Consider the following 20,087-nt stretch of genomic DNA (forward strand, 5'->3'; position numbering starts at 1 on the left):
TGCGGACAACATAAGTACACTACAAGAATGATCTATTCTAAATAAATATTTGTTTTATATAATAATAAACTCATTTTGATTTCATTTCAATTATGTTTATAATAGCAAAATTTACATCAATGCGGTTTGAATGGCATATTAAGAGACAAAAACTTGGGTTCCGAAAATAACTTTAACCTAATTGCATATAATTACTGTTTTATTCGGATTTATTTCTTCAAAAGATGAATAAAGATAATTTTAGAGATTTACTAGTTTAATTATTTATATTTTGTAACAAAATAAATGTTTAAAATGCTGTGGATTAAAAGAAAATTGTATTCATTGACCATGTCCGCATTTTGCCGACGTACGTGACTATGTCCGCATTTCGCCTCCTCTTACCATTCGTACTTTATTATAATTTACGGTAACAAAATAGAATCTACTGATTGTGATATATTGTGACAGGAAAAATAGCCAATCAAGTTCATTTAAATTTTAGGTAAGGCATTATCGTGTAGTGTTCTGTTTCCATGTGGCAAATACAGCGGAAGCTAGAGTGTCCGCAATTACCCGAATCTCCCCTACCACGATATCGCGGTACTTAACTATTTGGGGGAAAAAATAAAGAAATGTACTTGCATATATGAAGGTAAATATACATGGGTTGCAATTTTTGTTATATCTGCATCATGTCCATGCCATTGTGTTAACAGATAAATGGAGTTCTAACATCAAAATAGATGAAGTAAGTACACCATAGCACTGGCTTCCGTTCAAGGGAGGTTACCACGATATCACGGTAAATTGCAAACGTTACAATACACAGTGGACCGCACAGGTCAAAAATGGCTCTTTTTGTACACACATTTGTTGTAATGTCTAGTAAACAAACTTCAACACAAGAACGAAGAAAAGTCAAATTAAAACGTTTAATTTTTCAATTGTAGTAACTTATATTTACATTTCCCAATTATTATTATTATGCAAGACAGTGTGGGCATTTAAAAATACTATTATAATTGAATTTTTAAATTGTTCATCATATTAGTCAGATTCAACAGTTATATAATGAATATTTATCAAGTGAAACCAAGAATAGAACATATTAAAAGTTATGTGTTTTGTTTAAATTGCCAATAAATATATAGGCATGGCCCTTAAATGATTCCATGCACTTCTAGAGGTCGCGCGTTCTAAATATAGTAACACTGTGCCCGTGTATAGCCTCGTTTTGATTGTCAACAACCAGACGACAGTCTGATAGCTGTCAGAGCAGAATTGTATGTGTGTACGGTAAGTACTGGGGCTATTTATAAGCATGGGGGTGTCAGTAAAATCTCACTCTGTGTTATATTATGATCAAACAGTAAAACTATGAATGTTTGCCAAATTTTTTGACATTTCTTCAAATTTGTTAACGTGCATAATAATGTGTTGTCTGTCATCAAATTTCTAATAATAAACGTGCCACCAGGGGGGTGTTGCGTGTGCTAAACTGCAAAAATGTAAATGCCGCGATATTGTGGAACCCGCGATGTCGTGAGCAAGGAGTATACAAGTAGTAGCATAATATGCCACAGAATTCTATATACATTGTACTAGCACTGTTGATAAAGTTCTCTGAAAATGTTTAGAATCGGAGGATTCCCGTGGACTGCTTCCATGGGAATCCACATGCATTCTCGTGAAAAAAGATAGTTGATTGACAGTGTTGAAGCTGATACAGTTCTGAAAGAAAAGTTCTTCTGGTTACACCCAGGAAAGAAAGCTACATTTGTTTTCCTAGATATTCACACTTGTCAGGCTTAGAAAAGTTTTCTGGTTCCACCCAGGAAAGAAGGCTACATTTGTTTTCCCAGATATTCACACTTGTCAGGCTTAGAAACGTTTTCTGGTTCCACCCAGAAAGAAGGCCACATTTGTTTCCCCAGATATTCACACTTGTCAGGCTACTTCAGAAGACACAAGTATTAGTGTGCTAAAGTAAATCTCCAGCTCTGTTCAACTAGTTTTTTTGAGTGGTGACAGATGTTAAAAAATTGGTAAAGAGGATTCTACAGTACCTGATTTAGATTTATTTATTCTTATTTACAGACCAATGGAGTCCGTTGAATCCAGAAGGAAAGCGTCAATATGACAGGGATTTTCTTTTGCAGATCCAGTTTACAAAGTTTTGCATCACAAAACCAAACACACTGGCCAAAATCAAACATGTTGTTTTTGACACGGTAATTATTATGTGTAATTCTTGTATTATTGTATCTATGACTTCAAAACGTGCAACTAAAACAAGCCTTTTATAACGTGAGTGATTATTATAAGTTGTCTGAAAATTGCATGCGAGATGGAATCATTTAATAGGTATATCACTGATTTTTGTGTCTTGCTGTCTGACAAAGGGCGGGCCTGAGGGACCTGCGTCGTAGGATCAAACCACCTCTGTAACCTCATTCTCCAATTGGTTTGTTTCCCACCCCAACCAGTGCTCCACAACTGGTATATCCAAGGCCATGATGTATGCTGCCCTGTCTGTGGGATATATAAAAGATCCCTTGCTGCTAATGAAAAATGTCAGGGATTTAATTATACAGGTCTTGTGTGGGTCCTAACAAAGGACCCTTCCTAAAAGAAAGTGGCACTGGAAATCCCCAATTTCCCTGCTAAAAATTCCCAGTTCTCCAATTCAGTTTCTTTATGGTTTAATTTCTATATTTATATATATATAAAATTAAACAAATCCAAATTAATTATAACATATCTTCATACAACACAACTATAGTAAATTATTAACATTGGAAATAAAATAAATTCATCTACTCACGCTCTTGTACCTGCTTAAAACAGACTTCCAAAAATTATTGTCAGAGTGACTAACCCATCAGAGTACACTGCTTTTATTCATCAAAACTACTCACATCCCAAGCTCACAATGCATGCACCACACCACACTTCACGACCGTCTTCCACATTCACCACCTGTAATAATTTCCCAAGCTAATATTGTTAATTACTCGGTTTCACTGTCCTAATGTCATACTATAAATAAATACCAAAACACAGTGACAGTGTAGCTCATTACAAAAATATACCTTATAAATAATAATATACTGTATTTGACTTGTGACAATGACATCATGCAGGGTTCAAGCTAGACTGGCAAACCGGGCAGAAGTCACTTTCCTTTTAAGAAGACGAAGTCACTTCTCCCTCCAAACAAATTAAGGAGAAATAAGAAAAGTCATTGAAAAGTGATGCAAGAATGCCCTTTAAAAAAAAAAAAAAAAAAAAGGTTTTAAAAAATCTTTGCATTATAACATATGAATTATTATTTTATGTTGTGCAGTATTCAGAATGTAAATATTCATGTAATTAATGTATCCTTATTTTATTCTAAAAATTAATGCATATATGCATAATATTAATAAATTATTTTTTATCTCTGTATTTTTAATTAATATTCATCTTATTTGTCACAAACCAGATAAAGATAGTACAGCATACTTTCCATGAAACATGTTTTAATAAAAAGTGCGCTGTAGTTTCCATCATTCAGAAGCATGTTCAGAAGAGAGGCATTGCGGTAGATCACTAGACTGATTTTTGCGCGTAACATTACATGAATGTGATATGATAGAAAACAATGGTATATATCAGTCAAATGTTGACAAGCGCTCGACTCCTAACCCTGAACCCGTTGCTGTTCACAAGTTATACATTTGCGAACCTTGAGATGTTTCCGAGATTAGCTGTTCGTTACTCAGGGCTCATATTTTCGAAGCCATCTTAGCGCTGTGAAATCGTAAAACCATCGTAGGCTACCTCGTCACTACAGCACACGCCATAGTGACGTCATAGCTTACGATGGTTTTACGATTTCATAGTGCTAAAATAGCTTTAAAAAATATGGGCCCAGTTTTTTTACGATGTGCATGTGTATTTGCAAGCTATATACCAAACTGACAAAATTAGCAGATTTTAGTTTTTCCATTTCTTTGTGGTGATTGTAATGTTTTGTTATGCAAAATAACACTTTTCTTTTAAATAAAGTGTTGCATAACATAAACAACAACAAAAACTGGCCAAACTGTGTAATGATTTAGATTTTTTTTTATGTGTTAAAAGTTCACTTCGATCATTTGGCGAACATGTGGTTATGGTATGTTCATGGTGAGCATACTACCAATAATCCGACAATCTGAGAAATTGAAGGTGAAGTGGATTTCTGTTTTGTTTTTAAACAAGGTGGAGTTAGGTGGCATAGGGCGACTGTTTTGTGTTGTATGCGCTTGAATCATCTCCTCGAGTGATCCCTAATCATGGCTGTTGCTAGTGTTGTATGGCACTATAGGTAGTACTAAACCAAATAACTTCCGGCTGGGTCAAAGTTCGAGGTGCACCAAACTTTTGATAGAGAAGTGAACACCACAAGTCCTGTGATTGGTTATAAATGTGAGTGTGTTGGTTGTAAAACAAATGAGTTTCATCTGGGCTAGAAATGTATGCAATTTTATTCCATCTAGTACCACTGTGTCAAGTAGCCTTGTGCTTGGAACATGTATGGGGTAGCTGTAAAAAAAAGTACTCGAATTTTGTGCGGAACTAGGGTAGTCATAGACGCTACCCGTTATCTCAGAAATGAGCAGCTTGACACCCACTTTTTTGTGATTCACTTTAAGGGTGAGGGGTGGTAGTATTTATATCCGTGGCGTTTATATCGATTGATACGTTGCAGGTAGGAGTTTTAGCCACATATGTTACTATTGTCTATGGGATTTGATTTGGTAGTATACACCCTATAGCACATATTCAGTGCATAATAAAAAATATTATGATTTTGTGATTTTATTTAATTAAACTATACTGGTTGATTAATTAGCCGTCACTGGACCATGCAAGTTCAGAATGACCTTGACCTTGACGCTAATCACTGTACATGGCTCTGAATGGAGTTTGAAACAAAGTTAGCACTGAGGAAAAGTTGGTTTTGGCCTATAATTCATACTGTAAATATTTCAATAATTTCTTTTTACATGGTATTTGACTTGCCATATACAACTGCTCTTAAATATGGTATTATAATAGGCAACCTGAATTAAGATTTTAATAGCAATTTATTTTTATATTAAAAATAACGTGTCAATAGTGGGTTAATGTCTTTAGTTTCCATTAACATAGTTAATTTTTCATGTATGAAATTCTGAAAACTCAAATTTGTTAAGAACTTGATTTTTATTGTCATTTTGACATATTTATAGGGTGCTAAGTTATATTTTAGACAAATTTGTAGTTTTATGCAAAATTTTAAATAAATTTAAAGAAAAAGTTCACCAAAGACATAATTAAATTTGTTGTCACTATTGTGCCTTCTGTTCTTAGTTATACATAACAATAAGCTTGTTAAACATACCTTTTGCTCTCATGAAGACCATTTTAAGTTTATACTAGATTCAGAATCAATTTTTTTCAGATTTGATTAACTGCCTTGGAGTAAGTTGATAATTATTTTATTGTTAAAGCTGTATTACCCAATGTTACTAGCTAAATAAAATGCAAGATTACTGATTGTAGGAATACATCCAATATACTTATTGTATTGATCTGGATTAGAAAATAATGCAATAAAATAGATGTTCGGGTAATTATGTCATTTTCCAGTAATTAATCAAACATAAATGTGTGAAAGCTGGATGATAATTCCAGATATCACAAATATTAAAAGCTCCAACTACAGTAGGCTACAAATAAAATATAGTCAGAAATATGTGTGGCTCCCAGTGGTTTTGATGGTTCATTATGAAAATCAGCATGGCCGATGGATTTGAAATTCCCACACCTGGTAACTTGAAGACAGCCACACCCTGCATATAGGATTTCCCCCCAACACTAATGTTCAGGACATTAAGTCATTACTTCATACAGGTACAGTCATGTTGGTGTTTCCTTCCTCAGACAGTGTATTTTTTTTAATACTGATATTTCTTTGATGTACCTGTTCAGGTCTCCTAATCTAGGGGTCAGTCACTCCTATCTGCAACGTATCAATCAACATAAAACTATAGATATAAATAGTACCACCCCTCACCCTTAAAGTGAATCAGAAAAAATTGGGGGTCAAGCTGCTCATTTCAGAGATAACGGGTAATGTCTATGACTACCCTAGTTCCACACAAAATTTGAGTACTGTTTTTTTTTACAGGTATCCCATACATGTTTCAAGCACACGGTTACTTGACACTGGTACTAGCTGAAATAAAATTTCATACATTTTTTGTGCAGATGAAACTAATTATTTTTTACAACCAACACTCACATTTATCACCAATAACAGGACTTGTGATATTAACATCTCTATCAAATGTAATTTTAAATAGTAGTAGCAAGGAGGCCAGTATGGGCCCATGACCTAGATTTTCGTGACTTTGACTACGGTGTGTCCAGCCAGTGCTGGTATATCAAAGGCTGTGGTATGTGCTATTCTGTATGGGATGACCCCTTGCTACTAATGGAAAAATGTAGCGAGTTTCTTCTCTGTCTGTCAAAATGACCATATGTTTAACATCCAATAGGCGATGATTAATAAATCAATGTGCTCTAGTGGTGTCATTGAACAAAACCAACTTTAACTCTTTTTTTTTTTTTTCTTTTTTTTTTAGGTCTGGTCATTCCTTTTTGGAAAATTCTGTAAAAAAAAGTAAGTTTTCTTGGATTAGAGGAGTTTTGACCATTAACCACCCACCCACCAACCAACCCTACAAACGCAGCTGATATGCATTGTTTGACATCCAATGGCTGATGTATTTTTCGTACTGGGTGGTTGTCAAACATTCATTTATTCTCATTCATTATATATGCGGTAACCAGCCTCGGTGGCGGCGTGGTTAGGCCATCGGTCTACAGGCTGGTAGGTAATGGGTTCGGATCCCAGTCGAGGCATGGGATGTTTAATCCAGATACCGACTCCAAAACCTGAGTGAGTGCTCCGCAAGGCTCAATGAGTAGGTGTAAACCACTTGCACCGACCAGTGATCCATAACTGGTTCAACAAAGGCCATGGTTTGTGCTATCCTGCCTGTGGGAAGCGCAAATAAAAGATCCCTTGCTGCCTGTCGTAAAAGAGTAGCCTGTGTGCTGATAGCGGGTTTCCTCTAAAAAACAGTGTCAGAATGACTATATGTTTGACGTCCAATAGCCAATGATAAGATAAAAAATCAATGTGCTCTAGTGGCGTCGTTAAATAAAACAAACTTTACTTTTTTTAATTTTAAACACCACAGTGTATTTTTTCATTATTAGAAACTTTCTTGATAGTTGATATGGACATTATCGTATATTGCCGTGTGTTCGCAGTCTCCTTGTATAGGCCAACCGCTTAGTTTGACCCTAACTATCTAGTACAAAATTGTCGGCCTCGTGTATAAGCCGAAGTAATGTTTTGTCCAGTTGTATGTTGTATTGATTTGTCAACAAATAGACTTGTGCTTTTCTTTTTCATTATTTTTTTTTTCCTTTAATTATTACAGACACGGTAATCACGTTTACAACTTAAATGTAGTGCAAAAATAATTGAGCACCCATAAATCATAACAGGAAAATAAACAATTCAAGCTGTAACAATACATCGCTGCACACAAGTAATTAAATTATTCACTAGACAGCAGAAAATAAATTCCATAAGGGATGTTAATAGTGTCCACTAAAACAAAAGATACCGGGTGACTTGTGTTTACTGTCATATAGTATGGTCATGTGCCAATTGTAAGACGATATATTTATGGCATCGAAAAATTGAAAAATTTCTGTTAGACGGTTGATCGGCGGTCACTGCGAACGTGCACGAGCTACTTGATTTGAGCCTCTGACCTTTTTCTTGTTGTCAGTTGCCGCTATGTTGTCGTTACACTACGTTATGAATTAAAAAAAAAAAAAAATTATATATTTATTTCACGTGGGTTTTTTTTCCCTTCAAAATCGCGATATACGTGTTTACAAGGCATTCACACTACACTGAAAATAATAACTAAATAATACATTTATACTGACCATTAACCCTTATAAATCGTTTAAAGGGAAACGATTACAATAAGCAAACAATAAAAAGGAGTGTATGGAGAAGGGAGAGTTCTTCGGTTTACTAACAAAAGTGAAATCGAGGGGAAAAGGGGGAAAAGAAAGAATAAGCTTGGTTTTGCGTATGTGATATTTGGCACAGCAGGAAAGTTCATTTCATTTGTGAGGGGAAGTCGAATCTGTTTTTACGTTTACTGTATTTAAAAAAGTAAAATAAATAATAATGAAAACAGAAAGTGAAAACAATAAAATAAAAATGTTTTTAAAAGGATGGTGGGGGAGGGGGGATACTGCGAGTTAGATGGGAAATTAAAAAATATATAAATATTTAAAAATAATAATGTTTGCTTTTGCCTACGTGACAATTGTCATGGGCAGCTATGGATGCTGTCTTATTTGTCTGATGGGAGCAGGTTGCCAGGTCCGTAGGAACAATATCTGGAGGGAGGGTGATTTCAGCGTCCATAGTGTGGAGACGGGACACAAAGTCATGTTTTTACCTTTATTCATTTTCGTCCTGAGTACAAGCGGGGCGGGCTGTAACACACACACACACCGGTCCACCTCATTTCCCACAGGCCTGTGATGTCGAATCTGTTCGCCGGTGTTATAATTTTTTAAATTTTATTAATTTTTTTGTTTGGCCAATAAAATATGACATTACATATACGCTATTTGATCCACGCTAAGTCTATTAGTATGTTTTATGATACTTTTCCATGTGCTGCCACAAGTTTTGGGGCAAGTAGTATATTGTAGTATTTACTTATTTTTTGTGTGTCTTCGTTAAATTTGTCAAGTCTGCTTTGAACTTGCCCCATGTCCATGTTGGTGTCCCCTACAGTGATTTTAAATTTCATATTAATCAATATATCTTTTCGACTTGGCAAGATGATTGGGACGGTGCGGTTGCAAACAAACTTCATTCTGTCACGCCAGTCCTGGGAGAGTGGCAGTCATCCTACAGGCGGTGCAGGAAGGATGAAGTAGTCTTGTGCCGTGCCCGCATCGGCCATACATATTTGACGCATTCATGTATTTTAAAGAAGGACCCCCCCCCCCCCCCCCCCCCCTCCTCAGTGTGAACATTGTCAGTGTACACTGACTGTGCGCCACATTTTGGTCGAGTGTGATCATCTCAAGCCGACAGTCTATATTTGGCGACAGAAATGTTTTAGAATCTTTTAAACTCCATCCAGAATTAATTGTAAAGTTTTTAAAACACTTCTATACAAAGTTTTAAAATATACTTACCTTGATTTATGTATTATATTGTACTTTTCCCCCACAGCTCCTTACACAGTGGTTTTACGTAAATATATAAATAATGTTTTCATATACATGTTTGTTGTACTTACCATTTGTGACACCCAATAGCCGATGTGTATTTTTGTGCTGGGGCGTCGTTAAACATTCATTCATTCATTCATTAAATTCGTTAAATTGGTCAATAATAATAAAATGTGCCTACAAAACTATGTTTCATTGTATGTTCATCGCCGAATCTACCAACGATCCCAACTATCGCTAATCGTTGGTCCTTTCCTCTGCGAGCTGCTTTGTTAAATAAATGTGTGTTGCCGTGATTTCCAAAAGGCACATGGGTACAGGTTTTATCTGTAGCTGTTGTTGTTGCAGATATATTCTCTCTAGCACCCATTTACCTTTTCATCCACTAACTATACCAATATTACCTGTAAACGTGTACCGTCGATTTGACCAACGATCACAACGATCGCGGGTTACATGTCGTTTACGAACTTTGTTAAATAAATGTGTGTTGGCGTGATTTCCAAAAGGAACATGGGTACAGGTTTTATCTGGAACTGTTGTTGTTGCAGATGTATTCTCTCTAACACCCATTTACCTTTTCCTCCATTAATTGTACCAATATTACCTGTAAACGTGTACCGCCGATTTGACCAACGATCACAACGATCGCGGGTTACATGTCGTTTACGAGCTTTGTTAAATAAATGTGTGTAGGAGTGATTTCCAAAAAGAACTTCGGTACAGGGGCTGTTTGTATTACAGCTATATGTATATTTTCTTTTTCTAGGACTGTCGTTGTTGATATCTCTCTCTACTGTTGTTTGTTTTTTGTGTATGTATACATTTTTTTTCAATGTTAATCCATACAATTTGATTTGGGGAAAATATTCCGTTTTTTTTTTTTTTTATTATTATTTTTTTTTTTTTTTTTTTTTTTTATGTCAAATATATTTATATGCTAATTTTATCCATTCAATTTGATTTGGGAAAACACCCCATAATGAAATATGCCTTTTTTTCCCCACCAGTAGCCATACATGCACACTAGTATGTGTTTATACCGCCAACTTTACAAACGATCGCCGGTCTGTGATATGCTTAGTTACATAAATGTGTTTACGTGATTTGCAAAAGGAACCTAGGTTACAGGTTTTATCTGGAGCTGTTTATTTTGCATGTGTATTCTCCACTAGTTGTACCAATATCATTATACATGTATGTTTACCGCCGATTTGACCAACGATCACGAGTCGTTTCGTCTGCGAGCTGCTTTGTTAATATGTAAATGTGTGTTGGCGTGATTTCCAAAAGGAACTTTAATATAGGTTGTATCTAGTGCTAGTGCTGTTATTGTTGCGGACCCGGTATAGTCCCCCTGTTAATTTGATCCATACAATTTTATTTTGGGAAAACTTCTTAAGATTTATTTCATCCACGCTAAATCTTTTACTGGTTTATAATATTTTGATTTATTTTCTTCTTTTTTTCAGGCGTTACAATAAGTACAAAAACTAAATAATAAAAGACTACGAAGAAGAATCTGGTATATTTTGGGTAAAATTCCATGTCAGTCCCATTTTTATCCAACGTTATATTACTATCAATGGAATAAATGTTAATATCCTAAAAGGTACCGACATAATAGTCCTCATTCTCCCACTTTTCCAGTTACTCTGTTCAAAAGGCCGGAAATGTGACATTTTAACACCTGAAATTCAAACTTTTCTCAGGGCAGCATGTTCAGACCGTGAAATACATTTATTTTCATCTCCCAGGCCAATGAACCGACACCATGCCCCCCACCCACTCCACCCCTTTCAAATACACCTCGCGGTCATTGTTATAGGCTATATCCCCCCCCCCCCCCCCCACCCAAAAAAAATCAAAATATCTCCACTTCAATTTTATTATTTGCCCCCCCCCCCCCCCCCCCCCCCCCCCCCCCCCCCCCCCCATGTTAGTACATACCCATGCCTTAGTAGCTGGAACGAGACATAATCCCACTGGCGGGGATCGACCACGATTCTAGACTTAAATGAATGCATCCGAGCAAGGCACAAGACAACTTCATCCTTCCTGCACCGGCAGTAAGAGGACTGCCACTATTCCAAGATTGGATTGGCAAAATGAAGCTTGTTCGTGACCGCACAGTCCTTGCAATATCAAAGCAACAGAAAAAAAAAAAAAAAAAACAACAAACAAACCAAAAAAAAACAACAAACAAACAAAAAAAAAAACCCAAACAACCCCGTATTCGAAATCCAGTTGACAAACTTGTTTTTATGTCATAGTCTGCATCTGCACATGCACATGCACATGTATGCAGGTGTTCATGTGTATTGCATCGCAACCAGGTGTACGTACATGTGTTCTTACCATCTCTCCATACAGACCACCAAAGCAAGTACAAAGCTACACAGCCAAGAGCCATAAAACCATATTGCGTAATGTGTATTCAGTTCAAAGAGCGTGCATGTTCATGTAAAGTACGTAATTCTACAGTATTGTTCTGCTGGCTAACGCTTGGTGCCTGTGTTAATGGTTATATAGTAGGAGAGGAAGGGGAAATGCGATGGACTGAAATATGCAATACATTTAGTCTAATTCAGTCAAACAAGTGTACACTAGATTAAAAGTTGGGCACAAATTTAGAGGGTTCACCAAAAATAAAAATGCAGACAGTGGTCTCAAATTTTGTTCGTCAATAAGAACCAAAATTGTTCTGAATGTGCAATTTAAATATGACTTGACCTGACTGAAATTTTAAACGGAGTGCTTTCATAATCAGGTTAGGTCAGGTCATAGGGTTTAACGTGCTCATTCAGAGCAAGCTGTTTTAGCGCACGCCTGTCATGGGCACAGGTGCCGGCCTCAGCTGGCTCCTCCGTCCAGGACAGGAAAGGGTTGGGGTGGGTGGGAGAGGGGACTGTCTGCACTGGCAGGTGTAAGAGAGTAGCACGTCCAATCGGTAGCAGGTGGAGGTGGTTTTGGTGCTATGGCATTTGGAATATCCCGTAGGATTAAGCCAAATTGAATGTAGGAAATTTGACGCATTTTTGAACGGTCCGCCTAAATAGAAATGGGGAGCTATATATATTTTTGAACTTAGTATGCCGAGAGTAGCTCGTTACTGGGACCTAGTTGGTGTTGAGATGTCTCCCAAGGTTGCCCATAGTGGCCCTTAAAAGGGCCTGATCTGTTCAGAAAAGGAAATATTCACTTGGTTTCACACACACACACACACACACACACACACACACACACACACACACACACACACACACACACCGATTGCCACATTCAGTAAAAATTGTAGGCATTAGGACAAATATTGTTAAAATTGCAACTGATTCAAAATTGTAAGTACAAAAATGCTAAATAAATTTAACAATAAAAGTGTACACAATATTTCAACTCAATATCTTGAGGCATCGGTTGAGTGCTCGCTTGCGGTGCTTGGGTCGCAAGATCGAACCACATCGGTGTATCCATTCACCTGATTGGATTTTTTTTTCTCGTTCCAACTAGTGCACCACATCTGGTCAAAGGCTGTCATATGTGTTTTCCTGTCTGTGGGAAAGAGCACAAAAAAGATCCCTTGCTGCATTAGAAAAAAAATGTAGCGGGGTTTCCTCTGATGACAACGTGGTGTTTGACATCCAATAGCATATGATCAATGTATTCTAGTGGTGTCATTAAACAATATACTTTAACTTCTAACAATATAAAGTACAGATAAATGTTCATAAAAGGTAAATTTTTAAAGAACACCACAGTAAAAACTAGTATATAAAACAAATATTATGTACCGGCTTCGGTGGCGTCGTGGTTAGGCCATCGGTCTACAGGCTGGTAGGTACTGGGTTCGGATCCCAGTCGAGGCATGGGATTTTTAATCCAGATACCGACTCCAAACTCTGAGTGAGTGCTCCGCAAGGCTCAATGGGTAGGTGTAAACCACTTGCACCGACCAGTGATCCATAACTGGTTCAACAAAGGCCATCGTTTGTGCTATCCTGTCTGTGGGAAGCGCAAATAAAAGATCCCTTACTGCCTATCGTATAAAAAAAAAAGAGTAGCCTATGTGGCGCCAGCGGGTTTCCTCTAAAAAAATAAAATAGTGTCAGAATGGCCATATGTTTGACGTCCAATAGCCGATAAGATAAAACAATCAATGTGCTCTAGTGGCGTCGTTAAATAAAACAAACAAATTGTATAAATATTATGTTGTAACACGAAAATAACTGCGATTTGGCTTAGATGATAAAACGTTCTCAATTTCATGTCGGCTTTTTCTTTGACCTACAAGCCCAAATCAAAACTAAAACAATGTCTATTTCTCAAGCAGCTCGTGCGTCTTGTATCAGGGACAGTTCTAACAGATTGTCTGGGTCACCATAATGGATTAAGTACTAGCCAGTGCGCTGTTCGACGATTAGTCTTCGCAATAATTATTATCTTTTGGATATAAATTAATAAATTAATTGTGCTAAATAATACTAACTACATTTTTAGGGGTGATTTTAAAAAGTCAATGCAATAATTTGAATAAACAAAATCATGGGCTCCGTTTGTTTTGATGTTTGATCTCCCCGAGCAGTATGGTCTAATCGTGTGTGTGTGTGTGTGTGTGTGTGTGTGATCAGATGACGTCACACTGTTGCAGCATGCCACCTTCATTGTATGTGACAATCGGTTGAATCGACCGTTGCCAAGTATGCAAATCGGGCCAGTTGTTCAAAAATTAATCACTGTGTAACCATTAGTTAAGAGAAATGATTAAAACCAAATATTAAATGACTTCAAAGAACAATTGAAAAATATATTAAAATTTGACTTAGAACAGCATAATAAAAAATATATTAGGTAGGCCCCTGCGAAGCTAATATATATTCGATTCGATTCGAAATCGTCGCGAAGCTTCGATTCGATTATTTTTCGATTTTTGTGTATTCGGAATTTCGAATATTGCAGTGTAACGGACAACAGACCTCTTTCACATTCCCATTGCGCATGTGCGCGAAGAGTACCGTCCCTTGCCGAATTGGACGGTATCGAGGCTATATATACAAATTGGGGGGCATGATCGACAGTTGTCATGAGCGTCGTGAGTAGCTTCGTAGGAGCTGTGAATCTCTAGCGACTAACGTACATATTGTCGTATAAGATGTTAAAATGGGCTGCGAAAAACGGTCTACTTAAAGTTTACATCGGAATGGTTTAAGACCAAAAGCAGTGAAACATTAACTTAGACGAAGTCTCTGGAGCCGCCTGTCAAGGGTATTTTAACAGCGCAAAATTAAAAGATTCATACAATAAAATTAACTTTAGTGGAATGTGTTTGCTACTTTTGACAATTAGAATTATAGTTAAATATTCACGCGGATTTACCACCATCTGATTAAAATTAGCTCTTTACCTTCTCAGCATGCATATCCCATGTCCAGGTTTCATCTATAAATAATAAAATATCGACCAATTACACTTCGCCTTTTTGTTATTCGGGAGCATAGAAAATTCTAAAAAATCGGTCGAGACTATTTATGCAAAGGCCCTATTTGGTCACATAGAACATTGAAAAAACAGGCTCCATTTTGCAGTAATAAACTCTGGATTGTATACTAGCATAAACAGCTTTTATGTCTATACCATCACGTTTTTTGTTTGTTTTTTTCGTCTTGAAACGAATTTTCTAAAATTTTATATTGCTGCGGCATACTTCGTAATTCACCCGAATCGTTTTAACATAGTTTTCAAACCTTTTTAACGAGTGTCAATTACATATTTTCAAGTAAATTGGTCTTTTTCTGCATATAGAAATCTTAGTGGCTGTTTATTAGAATGTGTTTCTGATCGATTTCTAATATTTGTACAAAGGTTAAATTTCACTTTATTTCCAAAAATGTATTTTTTTGTACATACGAAATTTTTAAAGACGAAATCCAGTTTGGGCAAGTTTTTACATAGATTTTAAGAGTGATCAGAAATATACATATAAAATATACAGACATCGTGTTAATATTCTAAAACAACAAATATATTTAATATAAAAGTATTTTTTTTTTTTTAATACGTACGAAATTATACGAAATTTTGTTACAAAACAGACGATTACAAATATACAGCAATATTCTAAACAGAAACGGGAAAATCGTTCCCTTTACAAAAAAGACAGTCGTACAACTACTACTATCAATGTTACATGTCTGTCCACGAATTATTTATTTATGTATTTATTTATTTACTGATTTATTTATCTTATTTTATTTATTATTTTATTTTCACTATCATTTATATCAGATACATACAACTTCACTTGAAATAATAGCTGATATTTACGAAGTTTTAAAACATATATGAGCTGTCAAACCTACAACTTAGCATGACGTTAGAAACCGAGTAAACGCGGCTGTTTGCGTTGTTTGTTTTGGAGAATTTAGAAGATGACATCTTCTTCTTTACATGAAGATCAGCTTGAAGTAAACATATATCTGTATGTACAATAGTGTTTGGTTACTACTTTGTATTTTGTATTTTGTACCTGAGAACATTGGTCGAGATCGTTAGCGATACCATCAGTACTTTGATACACATTTACAAGCATAGGGAGAAGTCCTATATATATCGATATGGTATGCAAGTATCACACGATTTTATAACGTACATGATTATACATAACAAAGTTCAGCAACTTTTCCAAAGTGGTAGACCCATGCAACCCGATACGATCCTAATTTGATCTTTGGTCTAACTTATGAATATTGTATATAACTTCAGGCCCGTAGCCAGCATGATTAATGATTAGCGGGGTGGGGGGATCGAAATTTCATGTAAACGGAACTCATCAAACGCGAGCGCCGATGGCGCGGAGCCGTAGACGGGGGGGGGGGGGGGGGGGGGGGGGGGGGGGGGGGGGGGGGTATATTAACCCCTATATATATATATATATGATATGTATATGTATATATAACCCCTTGCCAAACAATGAGATGACGCCGGTTACACTCGAGAATAATACACGAACTTTTGTTGCGAAATATACGTTAACAAGTTACATTAAGTTGTGGTATGCATGTAAAATGGACTGGTCACAGAGCCACGACAAGAAACCGTTTGTTTTCAGTCGTACCAATGTATTTATAATAAATGATACATGGCATACTTCTCACATCCCACAAACAGGATAGCATACACGACGTCCTTTGATGGATCCTTGGTTGGGACGAGAAATAATCAAACGGGCCCACTGAGGAGGATCGAACCTTCAGCAAATGGAACCTCAGACAGACGTTCTTGCTACGTTATCCCGGTCAATTGGGGACAAGGACTTTTATATGTAAAATCCGAAGAAAAAAAATTCATTTGAGCGGAACTCTCAATCCTGCGTGGGGGGATTGTCCGATACCCCCCCCCCCCCCCTGGCTACGGGCCTGACATGGAACTTAATATGTTTGCTTCAAACATTCAAACGAAGTATCTTATGACTGGTACCTTATGACTGCGCATAATAAACCCTCATGAGTTTATAATAAAGAGACCATCCTGAGTTTGTAGCTATATTATCAAGCTGTCGGCTAGTCTAATATGTTATAGGCTAAATAAAACTTACATCTTTCTTAGGTTAAATAATCTTGCTTCGAATTTAAATAGCTGTATATGCAATACAGTTACATTTCTGACCATTCTTAGGTCGGTAGCAACCGAGACGTCGGAGGGGGGACTATAGCCCCACTTTTATAAACCCGGTTTAAAATATGGTTTTTCCCCCCCCCTTACAGATTGTGCCCCCCCCCCCCCCTTACAGATTGTGCTCCCTCCCCTTCCCCAACTCCAGATATCGTTCCTACGGGCCTGATTCTAATGTTTTATATACCATAGCTCAAATTTCATATGTATCGTTTAATTTTATTCCAAATACCGAACAAAATTTTAAATAACTTGGTAAAAAGAAATCCCGACAAGAATCCTGAATGTATTTATCTGTATAATGCTTTATAAATATTTAAATCATGTTAAATACAATAAATATCTGCATACATACACGCGCGCACACATTAATATTATTTCAGCCTATATCCGATATTTATTGCGTACGAATCCGAACCGATGGTTTGTCAGGTGTTAACAACCAAATATTTTTTATTTCGTGATAAGCAATAATTCACAAATGTCTCCAATAAGTCTTGTTGGATGTCGACAGAATTTTCGGGTTCCCTACTGATAGAATAATTAATCATGGAGATATTCACATTCCTATTGCGTGGCCTTCCCATTGTCTATGCCCCCCCCCCCCCCCCCCCCCCCCCCCCCCCCCCCAACTTGTCCACAGGTCTATTTTTGCGAGATCTCGCGTGAGTTCGCGGTTTGCGTCCTCAAGTTACCCCGCAACGGGCACATGCGCAGTGGAATGTGAAAGAGGTCTATTGGAAAATGAGGGACAAACTATATGGCCAACCGTTAACATTAATAAACAATAAACAAAGTGGAAGACAAAGCAGGGTCACGTGAAGTCTTTCCCACTCCTGGCTACAGTCGCGAGAGACACACTCGGCATTCAAGCTACTAACTTCTCTTCAGAAAGGGTGAATTCCACAGGCACAAACGTTATAACCGACAAACGACACTCTCTGTCTCTTTGGAGAGCTAGGGAGACTTCCTATTGAATTAATAATGTATAAAACGCTGATGGTATGTTACTCCCACACTGAAGGCGTTTATCAGGAAAGCAATAAAAATTTTCGACGTTATTGTATAAATTTAATTGCTAAATGACTATATTCTTTTAACGGAACAGAATATAAATGGGCCATTACTATTAAAAACATTTTGGAAAAACTTTGGTGATGGGTAATGTCTGGGTAGCTCATACCTTTCAGTGATTTTACTTGTCTCTCGCAACAAGAAAACAAAGACAAATTGATCAATATTCACAAACTAGAAGTTAACACATCATTATCTTCGAGAGGCAAAACCTACCAATTATATAAGGAACAACTAATTCTAGAAAAATACATTAAGATACTTCCAGAAAAACTGTGGAACCACTCTTAAAATTCAGAACATCAAACCATTATTTCCCAGAAACAGGACGCTGGAATAATATTTCATTAGAAGATAGAATTTTGTACCCTGTGCAATGAAAGTGAAATTGGTGACGAGTTTCACTATCTTTTCATTTGCCACTTTTTAGTAATTCTAGGACTCATTTTTTGACATCCCTATTCTATACTCGACCCAAGTACTTATAAATTCAAAGAACTAATGCAAAACAAACGAATCAGTACACTAAAGAATTTAGCAAAGTTTATAAAAGTAATTATGAATGCATTTAAACATCCTTGATATTTCACATCCCCAACCCCCAGAAGTACATTTTATATATATATTGAACATTAATTTACCAATAACAATTTTAACTAGTTTTACCGGCTAAACAGTTTATATATTTGTATTTTTATGAATATTCACAGCTTTATGTTGTATGCAAATGTTCATAGGAATTAATTCACAATCATTGTAATTTAACTTTTGTATTTCTCTTTCATCTTGTCACGTGTTTATAGAAATATTATGTATATATTCCTCCTACGCCGTTGTGCAACGGCCAGAGAGTAAATAAAGTCTTGTCTTGTCTTGTCGCCAAAATGGAGAGACACTCATATGGGGATATAAAAACGCTGCTCTTATCCTATCCACACTGAATCAATAATTAAGTCGGTCAATAAACATTGCTTGACTTAACGAGTATATTTCTTTTTTAATTTTTAGATTCTGTTTTTGTATGTGCGAAGAATATCCACTGGTATTTAGTTTTGATCTCCGATTGATGATGAGAGTTAATTTTCATTTGAATTATTTTGTGATCTAATTAAAAGCCAATACATGATCACTTCCAAGATATTATCTCGTGTTAGTTCAGCTGTTCAACCTATGTACACATTAGTACTGGTTTTCTATTTAGGGCGCTTTATTATTTAAACTTCAACCTTGTGTAATCATGTTAATCACCGTACGTACTCCCAGTGCAGTGGATATTTATATTGTCGTTCTAATTTCTTTCACTGAGCTGAATATTCCTTCGTGAACTGCATCTGATACACTTGATTATTCTCCAAGGTATTCAAGATTCGAAATTCGACTCGATTCGAACATTTTCGAATATTCGATTCGAACGGAAAATTGAGATTCGCAGGGCCCTAATATTAGGCTAACCCAGCAGTGGCGTAGGAAGCTGCCAAAAGGGCGGGGGGAGCACACACACACACACACACACACACACACACACACACACACACACACACACACACATATATATATATATATATATATATATATATATATATATATGCATATGCATGGATCATCAAAGGGGAGAAACAGTCATCACACGGATGGTCAGTGTGGGATTCTGTTCCAAGGTTTCGTGCAGGGCCGTATTATCCACAAGGCTGACTACGCTGAAGCCTAGGAGCCCGTCAATTTTAATTTATTTCTTCTTTTTTTTTTTAATTAATTTATTTATTTCTTCTTCTTCTTCTTCTTTTTTTTTTTGCTGAGGCACTGTAATGGGGTGAAAGATTGAAGTACCGGAAGGGGCTCGAAGTACCTTTTAAAGCCTTGTGGCCCGACCATGGTTCGTGTAATTCACTACAATACCGTTCGCTGGTATAATGTATTCTAAACAAAATAATATGCTGATGGACACTGCTTGTGGTTCTATCGAATACTAAATGTGATTCCAGTGAATTGCTGCAAGTTGTACT

The 20,087-nt window shown here is 36.6% G+C and overlaps 1 long non-coding RNA gene across 1 annotated transcript; it reads left to right on the plus strand.

Moving 5' to 3' along the window:
* The first annotated feature begins 2,078 nt into the window (after positions 1-2,078).
* LOC121387785 lies at positions 2,079-11,117 on the plus strand. Its single transcript, XR_005959878.1, has 3 exons — positions 2,079-2,213; positions 6,639-6,676; positions 10,815-11,117. It is a non-coding gene; the product is annotated as an uncharacterized LOC121387785 (long non-coding RNA).
* The last annotated feature ends 8,970 nt before the right edge of the window (positions 11,118-20,087 follow it).

This window comes from Gigantopelta aegis, chromosome 13, assembly GCF_016097555.1.
Source record: "Gigantopelta aegis isolate Gae_Host chromosome 13, Gae_host_genome, whole genome shotgun sequence".
NCBI classification, from domain to species: Eukaryota; Metazoa; Mollusca; class Gastropoda; order Neomphalida; family Peltospiridae; genus Gigantopelta; species Gigantopelta aegis.